Source organism: Vicugna pacos, chromosome 15 (assembly GCF_048564905.1).
Source record: "Vicugna pacos chromosome 15, VicPac4, whole genome shotgun sequence".
NCBI classification, from domain to species: domain Eukaryota; kingdom Metazoa; phylum Chordata; class Mammalia; order Artiodactyla; family Camelidae; genus Vicugna; species Vicugna pacos.
In genome coordinates, this window is record NC_133001.1 from 10,899,462 (window position 1) to 10,915,606 (window position 16,145).

Here is a 16,145-nt window from a genome sequence, read left to right on the forward strand (position 1 = left end):
ACAGACTGTTAAAAACAATAATAATAATAATAATACATCATGGAGTTTCTAAGATATATAGAACAAAGGTATGCCAAAAATAGCAAAAAGATTGCAGGGAGTTGATGGTTGGTAAGACTCATATAAAGTGGTATAGTGTTATTCGAAATTAGACTGTAATAAGATAAAGATGCATATTGTGAATCAAAGGACAACTAAGAGAAAACAGAGCAGAGAAGTGCAACTGACAGGCCAAGACAAGGGCTAAGATGGAATGCTATAGATACGAATCCAAAACAATGCAGGACAAAAGAAATAACAAAAAAAGATGGAAAGATAAAAAATAAATGGCAAAACAGGAAATAACCATACCAGTGAGTATATTTTTGCAAAGGGTACAAACATCTCAATGAAAAGTCAGAGATTGTCAGGTTGGATATAAAAGCAAAACTCAGCTATATGCTATCTACAAGAAAACCAATTTAAATATAAAAACAGACACATTAAAAGTTGGAAGATGGAAAAAGATACCCCTCCCCAACCATGCTTTGGAAATATTTGTCCTGGCTTCACAGATTTCCCTGGTCCCAGCGTAAAAATCCTTTTTCTGTCTTCTGCATGGGTCTATTACCCACTCCCAACAGATGAGGCAGCAGTGCACTTACAATTCCTTAGTAGCTCAGCCTGTAACATAGACAACTTACCCTAGCTGTTCAAGCTCTTTCCAAAGTAATACAATTTTCCTTTTAAGTATTTTTCACTTATCAATGTCCTTACTGAAAGCTATATTATCTTTCAAATACTTTAAATTTTAAACCCAATGAAATTACCTGCCAGTTCTTAGTGTTTTAATTCATTCTCTTGTTTATCTTCAGTTAGTTCCATGTTAGCTTGATTACTAAAACAAATTTACTTCACTGAGCATTGCATGTTAACAGTACATTTCCGTGCAATCCTTTGTGTAAATTTAAAAAATGTCTCTAACAATACAAATGTCCTCCCAAGCACTCCTGTCAAAAGCTAAATATTTGGAAGCTATGAGGAAACTGTTTTGAAATAAAGCAGTAGATGCCCAGACTCAGTGATGCTCTCCTGTCAAGCAGCCCACCGCACAGGTGGACAGCCACCACAGACCTCGCAAACTTTGTGGGGCATGGGAAACCCAGGCAAAAAACCGTGACATCCTGGTACTTCTTTTGTGGTAAGAAGTAAAATCCTTTTGCTTCTGCCCCAGAAATCTTGCATCTGCTGTCAGCAGCCACAAAACTGGCAGGCTGACTTGTTGGCTTGGAAGAAGAGTAAAAACCTCAGACCCCACACAGTTCATGACAGTCATTGCTTTGTCCACCGTGTAAAAAATCTACGCGTCTTGAGAACAGGCACTCTAATAACCGGAGGCTGTGAGTCTCCTGCCACTTTGTCTAATTATAGTTTGGTGTTCTTAAAGGTTTTCTTAAAATCTTAAACTGTAATCTGACTTCCATTTATATTTTAAAAAATTAAATGAAAAACTGAAACTGAGGAAATTAAAGAGATCAGGTTTCACCAAAGTCTTGAGACTGCCAAAGGTCTATGGCACTTGTAGAGCCCCAGCTCGGTCAGCTAGCAGGATTCCCAAGACAGATGAGGCCTCTTGGTCAGCGTCAGGGCCGACCACACCCAAAGGCAGGACACAAGCCCAGTCAGTCTTCGCTGCCTGGTTCCTCCTTCCCTTTCTGGTCTGATCTCCCCTGAGTTTACAAAAGCTACCTGGGTTCTCTTATCTACCTTATCTGTGGAAAATCACTTAACAAATTACTTTCCTAGTTAGGTCTTTTTGGCAAAGTGCTATTAGATTAAACAGTATCTCAGGCATGAAATTTCAGATATTTAGAGGCTCTCAAATACAAATACAAATCAACATGTTCCATATGTATATATGTATACGTATATATGTATATGTATACACACACACACACACGAAACTCCAACCAAAATAATGAACAGAGAGAGTTAAAAATAAGATTTAACTTTTGCCTGTTAAAATATCAACACATTTAAGTCCATGCATAGACCAGCCTTTGAAAAATACAGAAAGACACAAAAATCATTTAATGATTAGTGTATATTATACTTATATTATGCACGTATTCCTTATTTAATCTTGAATAATCCGTGGAAGATATTAAGCCTTTCTCAAAAAATTGCTCCTTTTCCTCTTGTTCTTCTACTGTGTCCAGTCCTAATCCAAGAACACCGTGATTGAGCTCAGAAACTACTATATCTAAATGGAAAGCACAAATATATTTTATTAACATACAGACTTTTGATAAAATTAATTTAATGATGCATCTATTGACATTATATAAAAAAACTTGAAAAAATTTAAAACATATTTAGTCTTACCCACCAAGTATAGCTTTACATTCACAACATGTAAAGATATAAGTCTTCTCCAGAGGTGTAATTTTAAACCTTCTAGGAAGATACTAAGTCTGTCTACATACCTCAGTAAAGGAGGCTCCACAATAGTTATAAATTAATTTTTCTAAAAATTCTAATTATAAGCATAGTAACCTGTCAACTCATGGCCCTCACATTTCTTACCAGTGGGTTCTAAGCTGTCAATCCTTAAGACAGAAGTTCCACTGCCCTTAAGAAACTGAATCCCTTCAGACTCCTCTTCTATTTCCATAATAGTCTTCTTTGTTTTCAAATAGCTCATATTTGTTCCAAGCAGTCCTAGGGATGGGATTTAATATAGTTGGATATTTATATTAAGAAAACTGTTTTGACTATTATGCATGGGCGGGGGCAGCGACACCGGGAGTGGGAAATGGGAGCAAATCCCCGCTCTAGCATGGGGCAGCCCCAATCCTGCCATCTCCTGAGCACACCCCGACTGCCTCCCAGGAGCAGGCTGACAGAGAGAAATTCTTTCCAGGAAGCTGGGGCAGCTGAGGCTGCCCCCAAGCCAGGCAGCGGGGGAGATGGGAGCAAGTCCACTGGCTCTCCCAGGGCAGCCCGCCGCCTGCTCCCGGGGCCGGGCTGCCCCCTCCCTCCCGGCAGCACCATCAAGCACCCAAGGCCCACTGGCGAGAGGTTTGCCGCCCGGGACCACCTTGACCCGTGGGCACTGAGAAGGCACTGGGCACAGGGGGAGGGGTGGGGGAGTGGGAGTGGGGTCGGACACCCGGGCAGGCATTGGAACGGCCTGCAGCCCCGCCCGCCCAGGCCGGGAACCTGGGACACAGGGCTGTGTGCCCCCACTCTGCCCGGTATCCCTGTCTGGCGGCTGTCGCCCTGGTGATCGGAACCCGGACCGCCCCGCCCCCGCGAGGTGAGGGGTGAGGGGGTCCGCTGGGGTATGGGTGCACTCCGGGTGTGGGGGATCCCGCGGGGAGGGGGGACAGGCTGAGAGGGGAGAGGGGTCGCTGGGAGTGGAAGTGACTCGGCTGAGGGTTGGGGGCTAATTCCTGGATGAAGGGTGAGGGGACTACCTCTGGATGGTGGGGGGACCCGGGGTGACGCAGGAGAGGTCCGCTTGGTTTGTGGGGGCTGTAGCTTAGGAGGTAGTGGGGCGCAGACGGGGGCGGGGACTTAGGGGTGAGAAGGAGCCTTGTCCTGGGGGTCCGATCAGTCTGGGACCGGGCCTGGAAGAGGGTGGAGAGGCAGTGAGTGGGTTGGGGTCGGCGAGCAGGGGGAGTGGGGCTGGGGAATGTGGCCTGGCCCGGGGCGGTGGTCGTTCTAGTTGGGTGCTGGGACCCTGTGGGGTGCGGGGTGGGGGCGTTGGGGTTGGGGACCTGGCCAGCCCTGGCCGCGGAGTGGGGCCGCCCCGCCCCACTCGCGGGGACCCTACTGCGGGAGCCGCAGCCTAGCGTCCGCACTGAGGGTAGGAGGGGGAGGGGGGCGCGCGGACGCGGGAGCGCGCCCAGAGCCAGTGGAAGCCGGGCGGGAGCCGCGTGCTCCTGGACCAGCTCCCTGAAGAGGAACGCGGCCTGGGGTCTGGGCCGCCTGCCGCCTGCTGTCGCCTCTGCTGCCGCCGCCCGGCTGGTAAGGGGGCGCTGGTGGGGGGGCGCAGGTCGGGAGCCGGCGGGTGAGGCCTGGGCTGTGCAGCTGGGGAGGCGCACAGAGAGGGCTGCGGAGGTAGGTGAGGTCCTGGCCGCGTGGCCCGTTAGGACCCTGAGGCGGGCCCCAGGCCCGCTGCCCTGGTTGGGGCCCCCCCAACATTAGTGCTCACTGAACCCCGCGTCTTTCTTGGCAGCCGCTCATATGCGGGCTTTGGAGTGTGGGAACAGCCCCGGGAGGTGGGAGGGCGCTGGACGGCCCCGGAGCACCTCAGACTGGCCCTCAGGCCATGGCCTGCCCGCGCGGGTGGGCCCGCCTTGGGAGCGGAGGCCGCCCCGGACCCTGTGGGGCACCTGCGAGCTGCGGCAGAAGAAGGGGCGAGGCCCGGCCTTTGGGAGCTTGTTAGGCTGCCCCCGAGATCCAAAGCTTTTGACAAGTGTATTTTTCATCTTCTGAGGAATCTCCCTTCTGTTTTCCACAGTGGCTGCGCAAAACTACATTCCCACCAACAGTGTGGGAGGGTTCCCTTTTCTCCACAGCCTCTCCAGCATTTATCCTTTGTGGATTTGAATGATGACCTTTCTGACTGGTGTGAGGTGATACCTCATAGTAGTTTTGATTTGCACTTCTCTATTAATTAGCGATGTTGAGCATCTTTTCCTGGGTCTGTTAGTCATTTACCTCCTCTCTTTTACGGCCCCGGATTTGATTCTTCCTTTCTCAGCCCACGTTCACTTCCCTGGCTCTCGCGATAGTTCACTGCTGCTTGATCATTGCCTTCCTAGTTCCCGTCTGTCCTTGTACCTGTGTCTCCCAGCAGGGCAGTTTTGATCTTTGGACTGGGATAGTTCTTTTTTCTCCAGGATTCTTGCAAATAGCAGATGCCTGCCATCTGTGACCTCCCCCTAGAACTGCAGCCATGTTCCCACAGTCCTGGTGACAGACGCAAACGTCTGGGGAATGGTCGTGCTCCCAGTCTGCTCATACCTCCACACTGGGTTTTGCCAAGTACAGCTTCCATTGTCCCTTTGCTTCCTCGTTTAAACATCTTCAGCGGATTTCCACTGACAATGAAGAAGACAGAGCTGTCTATTTATCCCCCAGTTTTACTTCCCATTTCTGCCTGCCTTGGAGGTTGTGCTCAGTACTTTCTGTGCTTCTCAGCCACCTGTTTGCTTTTGCCACACCCTGCTCTTAGATGGCCTCTGTCTGTTTCTCCTACTCAAAGTCTCCTGTGCCCTCCTAGATGTAATTGAAATGTTAATTCTGCAGTGAAACCATCCCTGATCACACCCTGTCTCCCAGATGAGAAGGGATCTCTCCTTATTCGGAACCTCCCTTTTTGCCCTGTGGTGTGGAAACTGAAGGGAGACAGGGACAGTCTGATCCACGTTTGTGTTCCCTGCATCTCTGTCCTCGGTCCTGCCTTAAGGTCATGCTCAAGAAATACTCCTCGAAATAAACTGAATGGGAGGTCCAGTGAATCCTGCTATGCTGCCTCTGTTCATGATAATTGACTTCTCACCTACTATAAAATTTTCAGAGAAGTGTCATGAGAGGTTATATATATAGCTCCAGAGTGAAGTTTTAACAACAGATCTACTCCGTTCTGAAAGATACGTTTGTTCTTTCGTTTTACATCATTAAATTCCTTTTAGTAGCTAAGCTCACACATTTTCAACTCTTCATCACGAGTTCGATCTGTTTTTCCTGCAAATCTCAGTTTGAGAAGCTGAGTAGAAGGAATGAAACCTGCTTCTAAGGTGTCCTACTAAAGGGCCAAGGGTAACTGAAGCACATCTTTGAAATTAAGTGTGACCCCCCCCACCATTAATCCATCAAATTTTGCCAATGACGCAGCAAAACATATTGGCGTTTGGGCATCTCTAGTGATTACCTGTGAGCACGTATCTTTGCCATTTGGACTGTGCTTCTGGTTTTCCTCATCACGCTCCCTGGGGTTTACACCTGGGTCTGGGTGACTCCTGGTTTAGAGCTGGCAGGTGGCTGGAGCCTCTGATTTGGTGCTACCGTGGAATGGCTCCTGGCCTATCTTCCTCTTCCGGGCTTCTCAGAACCTGCCAGGGCTTTTGCTGTGTGGGCTGTGCTTGCTCTGCTCCTGTGATTTGACTGAGATGAGTGCCATGCTGATCGACCCCCGGTTTTCTGAAGGTTATACACCCCCGGGGTCTGGGACATCCGGGAGTTCTCGTTTCTCTTGAAGCCCCCCATCCCAAACCCGTCACCAGCAGCTTCAACTCAGAGGCCCCACCTGGCGTGCCGCTGCTGGCCTGAGCTGGCTCCCTGCCCCACCAGACCCTGGAGTGCTCCCTGGTCAGCGACCTGTGATGCAGCTGCGATGGTTATGGTGCGAACAGACTGTGGTCTGCCTCAGTGTGAGAGGGAGTATGTAACCCTACACCAGAGGGAAATACAAACGACACAGTGCTGTAACATCGGATCGCTTTTTAAAACATATTTGTGGCAAACTTAAAAAGCATCCTTGTAGTAGGACTAATATGATCTTCCAGTGTTAATATGAAAATGGCTTTGTAGAAGCAACAGTCTATGGAAATCATAACTGACCTTCTGGGCTGAACATCCTTTTTGCCAGAAAGAGGCATTCAGTGTATAATTCAGACTAAGTACAGTGATTTATAATTAACCACTTCTAAAGTTGGTGAGGTGCTAAGTAAGGATAACATTCCTTCTTCAGCTGGTTAGCATGTTTGGTAATCAGGCAAATGCAATGACAATCAGACGTCACAGTCTAGAGCCCAGTGAAATCAAATTCACTTCTCTTGGTGAAATAATTATGACAACACAAGTATAATGAAGTTTATGCTTTCTGTGATATTTTAGAAGTTCCGTTTATTTTTTTAATTTTATTTTTTATTGAAGTGTAGTTGATTTACCACATTAGTTTCAGGTGTACAGCAAAGCTTTTCACTTATGTATGTGTATATATATGTGTGTGTGTATATATACATATATATATATATATATAGTAGTTCCATTTTAAAAGGGAGATATCCACAATGAAGTATTTGTATTTACTGAAATCAGTTTTACAAAGTAGATCTCAGTATTTGTTTACAAATATGGTGCCTTCTTGTGATCAGTGATCTTGACAGAAGCTCAAGAATTGAGGTCTAGAGACTTGTTTTTTGCAAGCAGGATTTGTGCTTTTAAAGAGTTTTGGGAGATTTGGAAGGCAAAGAACATTCAGTTAAACATTTGATTAAAAACATAATTTTGAGGGGGAGGGTATAGCTCAGTGGTAGAGTGCATGCTTAGCATGCATGAGATCATGGGTTTGATCCCCAATACGTCTGTTAAATTTAAGTAAACAAACAAATAAATAAACCTAATTACCTCCTCCAGAAAACAAAACCCAAAAAATTTTAAATCACGTGATTTTGATTGATTTCTCTATTCCTTGGATAGAATAAATAAAACCTTGGGTAAACATAACTACCACGTCTGCAGTGCTTGCTATGAGCTGGACATTGTTCTAAGTGCATCATGTGACTACGTAATCCTCGAAAAAACACATTTTACAGATGAAGAAACTAAGGCCCAGAGAGACTGAGTTGTGAGCCTGGAGTTCCCTGCTGCATAGCAGAGCCAGACTTCAGACCTGGCCACAGGGCTCTGGGTCCATGTCCTCCTCTCCACCCTCTGATGCCTCCATAAGTCAAGTCTCCGCTGAATGTTTTTTATTTGAAGTTAGCTTGGCAAATTCCAATGGCACAAAACATCTTTCACAAATTTTAAATGTCAGTATTTATGGAACTTTCACAACAAGCATTTAACAAAAGTCTAAGTGGAGCTAGTGACCAACAGAACATCAGCCCCAACAAATCCCTGGGTCTTACCCCAGACCTGCTGAATCAGGATCAGGGCAAAGAGATGGGCTGTGGAGGGAGAGAGAGAGAGGAGGGGTGGAAGACACCAGTGAAATGTATTTCTGAAAACTCCCCAGGGGATTTCAGTGCACAGCCAGAGTTGGGAATCACTGGTAGAGGGTCTGCATCTTTTTTTAAAAAAGCCTTGATTGGCTTCTGAAATAGGGATGAATGTTGGCAGATGTGTCTGAACATGTTGCGGATATACATGGTGACACAGAGCATCCAAGAGAAAAATAGAGCATTTCTTATGGTCTTCACATTTTTAATACGATTTTACCTTTTTTCCTGGTTCCTTCCAATTCTCTTGTTAAAGATCAAAACTTTTGTCCTGGAATTTGTAAATATTAGCCACTGGGCAGGATCACCACTTCCCCACCAGCCTCTGTTGCCCACATCTGAGAATATGGTTTCACCACAGCTATTGAAACATAGGAGATTTATCATTTATTTAGCACACTTGTGGTTGCCAGTTTATGGTGAATTGCTCCTGGCAGGACGTATTTCATTGGAGGTACGTTTTCAGAGATTATTTATGTCTTGATTCCTCATGTTCACCTTAGTTCCACGTGGGATTCCAGAACTTAGAGAAAGAATATGCATGGTTTTAGAACATATAGAAATCATAAGATGGCCATCAGAAAAATCTTGTCCTAATACTTTTTTTGTGTAGCTATTTGACTATTGTTGTGAAAATAAGCATTCCCCTTTTTCACAGCAAGTTGATTTCTATAGAAATACTAGCCAAGGATTATAGGATAGAAGTGAAATAAAAATGAAGACCCACATGCTGTCTGTGTGCAGTGATGGCAGAGTAAATGCCCATGACTTCACCGGTCTTTTCCCTGGTCCTGTGTGTGTGGCAGTGTCGTGGCTGAAGAAGTTCAGCAGGGCAGGCTGTCTAAACCGGGTTTTGAGCCATTCATAGGTGTTACCAAGGGCCTGCCAAGGGTTGGGAAAGACTTCTGAACTGAATAGTAAGAGCTCATGAAAGGTGGAGAAAATGAGATTCCAGCAGAGTAAATCTATGCCTTTGACTAGGAAGAAAATTAATCTCTCCCAAAGTGAATGAAAGGTTATAAAATCCTTTATTTTAATTTAGCTCTTTGGTTTGTGGAAGAGAAAAAAAACTATATTAATCATTTTTATTTTGGAATCGATGGCATAACAGTTCATTTGTTTAGGAATGAATACTTGAGGTTGTGCAAAGAACTTTGCTTTCTTTTTTTGATTTGATTAATGATGTTTCCTGCCAAGGACGATTAATTGTTCTGTGGATTAAAGTCACATTAGCACAGTGACATTTAGGATTTCAGTCATGATGCAGTTCAGAAATTATTTGGAAATGCCAGCAGAGAAGATATACTGGAGAAACTCTGTCTTGAACTTTGAAGTGCTGGGTTGAATTAATGCGGTGGAACCCAGTCTTTATGGGTAGAGACAGACTGAAGAATCTGTCACCAAGGTTGGTTTCCATGTGACTGACATCTTCCCAGCATCCATCCTTGTCAGGCGTGGCTTCTGGCTCCTAAGCTGCTCACGAGGGTTAAGGACCAATGTCATCATCCAGGCTCATATATTAGGCAGGAACGTGTATATAAAAGATTTTGAAAAGCATTCAAGAGCATCTTGTTTAAATCACCTGTAAGTCATAAGAATCAACTGCCATGAAATGACAGCTCATAGTGAGAGACTTACAACTTGACAAACACTTCTTAATCCTTCAGAGCAGTTGAAACTTTGGAAAGCTTATGGGTCTTGACATTTCCTTCTATTTATAGATAAATGACTAGCATATGGGTCAGGTCAGGATAATCTTATCAGAAGCATTTACAAATATTAAGCATTTACAAATATTAAGCATTAATATGAAATTGTTATGTCCTTTACAAGGAAAACAAACTCAAAAGACTACTTTCATAGTCTTTTGAAATAATAAACGAGCTTTTATCAGCCTGCATAGAAGTGTATGAAGTTCTCAGGTTAAAAAATGGAAGAGTTCATGTGTTTCCTTTACTCAGAGGGCTTGGAGTTTCCAATAAAAAACTGAAATTGGCTCACAAAAGTGTCGCTTTTGGTATATCTTCATTATAAATTGTACTTTCCAAAATATGTTTAACCTTTTAAGGCATGTTTAGAACAAGCACGAATAGAATGAATCATTTTTAATTTCAGAAACTTGACACATTTCTACTATCTGTGTCTTTTTGAAGTAGTAGTTTATAGGGAAACATCTCTGTCCTGTGCCTCTTTTTTCACTCTTTTGAGGTTCAAGATCATTTGTCAGATACTGCTTTAAAGCCTACTGTAGACCTGAAATTTGCTCTGTGTTTTAGACATAAAAGTAGAATTCAAAGTTTTAATATGTCTAAACCTCGAACACATAAGTCTAAACGAGAGGATAAAACATGTACACAAAATAACCATGATCTAAGTTAGGTTGTGATTTAGACGCTGGAAATTCCTGATTGCCATTTCCTGTAGGGGTATGGGATGTGACTTCTTTTGAAAGGTCTGTACCACAGTGAACAGCCCTCGAATATTTATGGAAGGATGAACACTGAGGGGGCTGCAGGCATTTTATATAAAGGTCTCTCCTTCGGTTGAGGATGGGGAGAATACCTTGATGACTTTTATACTTAAACAAAAACCTAGGTCGAATGTTATTTTACTGACGCAGGGATTACACATGTGCATTTTTGTAGACTGTCCGGTTGACCATCGTGTTTGTGTTTTTCCAGGGCAGTCGAAGTGAAGTAGGGCCAGTCGGACCCCCAGGACCACCAGGTAAACTGGTCAGTAATATTTCTAGTCTCCAGCAGCTTATTTGCTTCCTATAAAATGCAACAAATTTAAAAAATAAAGCCAGGAGAGAAAAACAAGTTACAGAGGGTGATTTCATCACCCTTGATTTCTCTTCCTGGGTGAGTGTGTGAAAAGGTAAATGTGAGATTTCCAGTTAAATCTAGGAGACCCCCAGAGGGTATTTCAATCTACGTGGCTGGTAGCATTTATTTTAAAACTGGGGAGATGTGGAGGGCTCCGTGTGGCCTCTGGTGGTTCTTGGAATTGGAAAGGACTGTGTGTGAATGCTGCCTTGTTCTCAGGCAGGCTTGTTTACACAGCGAGTGGGGCTGTCCTCATCCCAGGGACTCAACTGAAAGAGCCCACAGTTGGGAAGGTGCGTAAAGCGTGGAATTGAAGACCTCAGAGGTGGGGTGGTGGGAGAGGGGATGGGCTCTCTTCTCCTGAGAATGTGGCAGATTGGAGGAGCAGGATTAAACCGAGCCCAGCACATTTGTTTCAGACAGGAGTCAACACACCTGAGGCCGTGTCTGGCTTGTGTGTTTTCTGTGTTGCAGTAACTGTGCTTCTGGGGACTCTGTGTTTGTCCTTCAGGGTTCTTTCGGTAGCGCTGGCCTCCCCGGCGTTCCTGGCCCCCCTGGACTTCCAAGAATGAAAGGTGACAGGGGTAAGCTCTCAAGCTGTCCAGAAGGTTCCTTGTTTGGAAGGCTGATTTCTGCTATGTTGAGAAACCAGGCTTGCTTTGGGCCCAGTGGAGAATTTTTCTAGGAATTATCATAGAGATCTATCCAGAAAGATATCCTAAAGTACTGAGAGTGGAGGTTAAGAAGCCAGACATCTACTAATGCAATAACTTTTTAGAAGGGAAAAAATAAAAGCCAAGTAAAGTAAAAATTTTAGCTGTAGTCACATTTCCTATTTAGTTGTAAATTTACATTCCTACTTGCCACATTTTACCTGAATGTGGTCAGAGATCACTTCAAGTGGCCAGTGAGTTTTTGGACAGTTGTCTGTTTCTCCAGGTCATTCCTGACACTTGCTAGGTGGTGAGAAGATGGCATTTCTCTTCGGTTGGCGAAACTGGTCCAAAGGGTGAACAGGTAGGGTCCATCGTCTGAATAGTGTGAAATACAGGATTTAATGTGCGTTGATGAGTTTCACCAGCACTGGCCGATTTGTGGGCAGTTTCTCTGAATGTGTTTTGTGAGTGACGCCCAGGGTTTAATTTGGTCTGTAGCTTGATCTACTATTTTTACAAGCTGGAGCTAATGAAGGCTTTGCCTTCAGGACTACACACTGTCTGCCTTTGAAGAGGGTGGTCCTGTCTCTCTTATTCACTGAATTGGTTTTCTCCAGGCTGATCATGCCCTCCTGAGCCATATCATTTTTTTTTTCTTTACCCAAGACCTTAGCAAATAAACTATGCAGGTGAATTAGAGTTAGACCTCCCTCTGTTTTTTGCTTTCTGCTGTCAGAGCCCTTTCTAACCCTTCCCTAATTACAAAATTGCTGGTACAGTCAGTAATCCTTAACTTTAGCAGAAACTCAGCCTCACCTCCTGGTTTTCTCCAGGCTGTTTTCTGGTTGGAAACAGCCCCTGACAGCTAGCTTGGAAAGCCGCTGAGAGCACTGTGTATTTCTGCATGATCTAGGGGGCGCTGTGGGGGCTTAGGAATGCTTAGCAGTATTGGCTGGTGAAAATTGAGCCAAGGGACTAAGAATTTTAAACAATGTGACATTTAGTCTTACTTTTTAGGGTGTCTCTGGGGAAGAAGGTGAAGCAGGAGAAGGGTGAACTCGTAAGAGCTTTTTTTCTGGTTATTGATGGAGACTTCCTGATTTTAACTCTATTAGAAGCATACATGTTTTCTTCTCGCTGACACTGCTATCCTTGCTGACTTCTTTAAAGGCTAAGATGTTGCTTATATAGCTGGCAGATGACCCCCTAGAATTGTAGCCAAGACCAAGTAAAGCAGAGGGAAACACCCGCAGATCAATAGACCTAGCCTGAAGCACTTGGAGGGCAAAGTGTTCCCCTTAGGGGGCAAATTTTCAGTCACTTTCCATCTAGACATTCAAGGTGATTCTTACATGACTGTAGAAAGTCTATGAACAGTGTTTATCATGGAAAGAAAAGGAAAGTTTTGTTACAGTTGGAAAGTTGTGGCTCACGAGTGTGACCCTGGTGGCCATTCTCTTGAGTCTAAAACCCTCCAAAGAAGTGACTTCCACCCCCAGAGGAGGCTGCAGCTGCATCTCCAGGAAGGCAGTGAGAATGAGAGCAAGTTGCCGCTGCCGCCGGCACTGCTGGGTCTGCGGGCTCAGCTGCCTGGTTTTGACACAATGTAACGTGACCTGGTGTGGAAGCACACTGGGTGCTTTGGGGTGGGGAGGTGACAGAGTTCTCATAAAATCTTTTCAGAGAGCTTTTAGCACAGGAGAAAACTCTGGTAATGTTGCTTGATTCAGATTTTTAGAATTTAGAGTTACTATAAGTATGACATCTGAATTAGGCTGAGCTTCCTAACAATTAAGTGAATGACAAAAGGATTATGCTAATTCTATTTTCTATTCAAACTGTTCATTTTATAAGCTAAGAGGATTTTTTAAAAAAAAAAAATTTGAGGGGGAGGTAATTAGGCTTATTTATCTATTTATTTAATTTATTTTTTTAATGGATGTACTGGGGATTGAACCCAGGACCTCTGCTATACCCTCTCCACTAAGAGGATGTTTTAAATTATTCTCTTTTGTAGTGGAGATGCACTGATATGCTAAAACAAGCTGAATTCATACCTAGAACCAATGGTGGGAGATATTCAAGTTTGTTTTTTAGGCATAAAAGCATGCATATTTATTCGGATAGACTTTTGGGGACAAGTTTGAAAATATTGTTAGGGTTTCAAAACTGAAGCCACCTGGTTTAAATATCTATTGTGTTATATATAACAACATGGTAGTTTAGTATTTTTTGACTTACACATTTAATTCTCAACACCTAGCATTTTAGATCTGGATGGAGCCTTGGAGAGCTCCTATTCAACCCTGGTATTTAGCAGACAAGGTCACCCACGGCTGGGAGGTTACAAAGCTCACACACGGTAATAAAGTTAAGTAGCAGAACTAGGACCAGAATCGAGATTTTGAATCTAATGTGTTTCTGCGGGGCCAGGGTTCTTTTGTTTGTGGTGTTCTGTAGACTTCAGCAGCACAATCCCTCTGAAATATTTTTACTGAACTATCAGATGTGAATACACTCTTCTAATATAATTGGGTTTTATTGATTTAGGGAGATATAGGGTTACCTGGCCCAAAGGGATCTGTAAGTATAACAAACAGTTACGGTATAAAAATAAAAATATCAATAAAACTGTAGAAAATACAGTATTCTGCTTTATGAAATCATTCTGTAAAATTCAATTCTAAAAGGACTTACGTTTAAGGAAATTAAAGTCTAAATTTATTTTTTAAGTAATGAATTAGTGCAAAGGAAAAAAAAAAAAAACCTTACAACAGTGTAAATGGAACTGCATTTTGACCTAACCATGCCAAGGGAAGTTTTTTTTTTCCTAAGTGGCTCACTGAGTATATGTCGTAATTTGTTCCATAATAAGTCACTTTTACAAGAACTGAACTGTGCTTAGCAGTGAAGAGAGGATAACTGAATTTCCTTGTCAGTGATATCACTGCAAATATTTCAGTAATTTTCTTAATTTCCTGCGTATTCTAGTTGCAGAAGTAAGTCACAGGCACTGTGCTTAAGAAAATACAGATAATTATTAGAGGTAGAAAATGGTCACCTCATTCAATTGATCACTTTACAGAAACTCAGCTGATGTCCCTAGAGATGAGATGAGTTCAGAATTAGAGAATCAGTAGCAGACCTCTGATGATTTGCTAAAAGTTGTGCAGATTTATTACAGTAAGAAATTTAGGGTAATATAAGGAGAAAGGATGAAGCTGACTTCAGTCTCAAGTGTCGCTACCAGCAGGATCCATTAATTTCCAAGTCACTCCTGTTTCTGGAATCCACCACCCCCTCCCCACCAAAGCCCCTCTGTCCCTGTGCAACACATTATCCTCACGGCCGCCAGTGTCGTCTAGATAAAAAAAAGGTAAAGCCCACAGCCTGTCCCTCCTCTGCTTAAAACCCTTCAGGAACAACACTTCATAGAGTAAAACCACAGCCTTAGCGAAGTGCACACAAAGCCTTCAGCAAAGCGGTCCCTGCCTCGCCAGGGTCATCTCCGACCTCTCTGGAGCTTTATCTGCTTGCAGTTCAGCTAAATGTTTCTTCATGCCGTGTGCTCTTCTCCCAGCCTGGAGCACTCTTCCTCTTTCCTTAGAATAGTGCCTCCTACTTAAGCGCTTAACACCATCCTCAGCCCAACTTTCTCCGGAGGGACCCGCCCAGGCTGGGTCCCAGTGCGCTGCCCTGGGCTGATCACGCAGCACTGAGATGGAAATGATCACACTGTGTCACTTCAGCTGCTTGCATGCTGCTTCTGAACGCCCTGTGACAATCTCGGGCTTCAGGTGACACCTCTGTGCCTAGGACTCCCTGACAGCCATGGCTGAGGACTGAGAACAACGTAAAGAATGAACTTGGGTAGAATTTGGGAATGGAAATCCTCCTTTACTGTCTAGAAATAATCACTGATGTCCAACGGTGATAATTCAAGTTATAAAAGAAAAATGTGGGTGAGCAATGCAGATGTCAAATGAGTTCATTTCATTTAATTTTGGATATAATACTAGGAGTTAGTTCTTGATTTATCGCCACCCTTCCTACCCTGTCTTTCCCGACCCTTCCCAAGTAACACCGATGAAACTGAAGTACAGCCCCTGCATCAGGGGAAATGGCTGCTAAGAGAAGGGCTTCCCCTTTCCTCAGTGACTTCAGCCCGGACAAACCCGGCAAGTGGGTGAGGTCTGTTCCCCGGGTTCTATTTCAGCAGCCCACTCCTCAACTGATAAATTCTTTCCCAAAGACCCGGGACCCCTGTGATGTCCTGGCCATGTTGGCCCTTGACATCTTCATCGAAACTGCCTGCCCCTTGTTCTAGCAATATTGCAGACATTGCCAGCCAGGTATCACCCTCAAATTTGGTCTCCTTTGTTTTCTCCTAGTTCTAGTTCTTCCTCTCCTCCTTCTCCTTCGCCATCATCATCGTCGTGGTCACCTTGTCCTCCTTCTTCTCCTTTTCCTCCTTCTTCTCCTCCTCCTCCTCCTTTTCCTCCTTCTTCTCCTTCCTCTCCTTCTTCTCCTCTTCCTCTGTTCTTCTCTCTTCTTCTCCTCCACCTCCCCCTCCTCCTTCCTCTCCTCCTCCCTCTTCTTCTTTCTTTTTAGCAGCTTAGAGCAAAGCCATTTACTAAATCTCAATTCTGCAGGTAAAAGTTGGGGTT

The 16,145-nt window shown here is 44.2% G+C and overlaps 2 long non-coding RNA genes across 6 annotated transcripts in view; one reads left to right on the forward strand and one right to left on the reverse strand.

Moving 5' to 3' along the window:
• Nucleotides 1–1,978: 1,978 nt before the first annotated feature.
• LOC140685658 (uncharacterized) lies at nt 1,979–3,544 on the reverse strand. Its single transcript, XR_012058918.1, has 3 exons — nt 3,459–3,544; nt 2,566–2,700; nt 1,979–2,242 (listed from the first exon to the last, which is right to left on the reverse strand). It is a non-coding gene; the product is annotated as an uncharacterized lncRNA (long non-coding RNA).
• Nucleotides 2,926–16,145, forward strand: part of LOC140685657 (uncharacterized) — a 29,387-nt gene continuing 16,167 nt past the window's right edge. For 3 of the 5 annotated variants that reach the window (XR_012058912.1, XR_012058914.1, XR_012058916.1), the window contains exons 1-3: nt 3,888–4,011; nt 10,676–10,729; nt 11,046–11,839. This is a non-coding gene — a long non-coding RNA (uncharacterized lncRNA). Of the gene's footprint in view, nt 3,299–3,887; nt 4,012–10,675; nt 10,730–11,045; nt 11,840–16,145 lie in introns of those variants that run through there. The other 2 variants (XR_012058913.1, XR_012058915.1) reach the window with 2 other exon arrangements.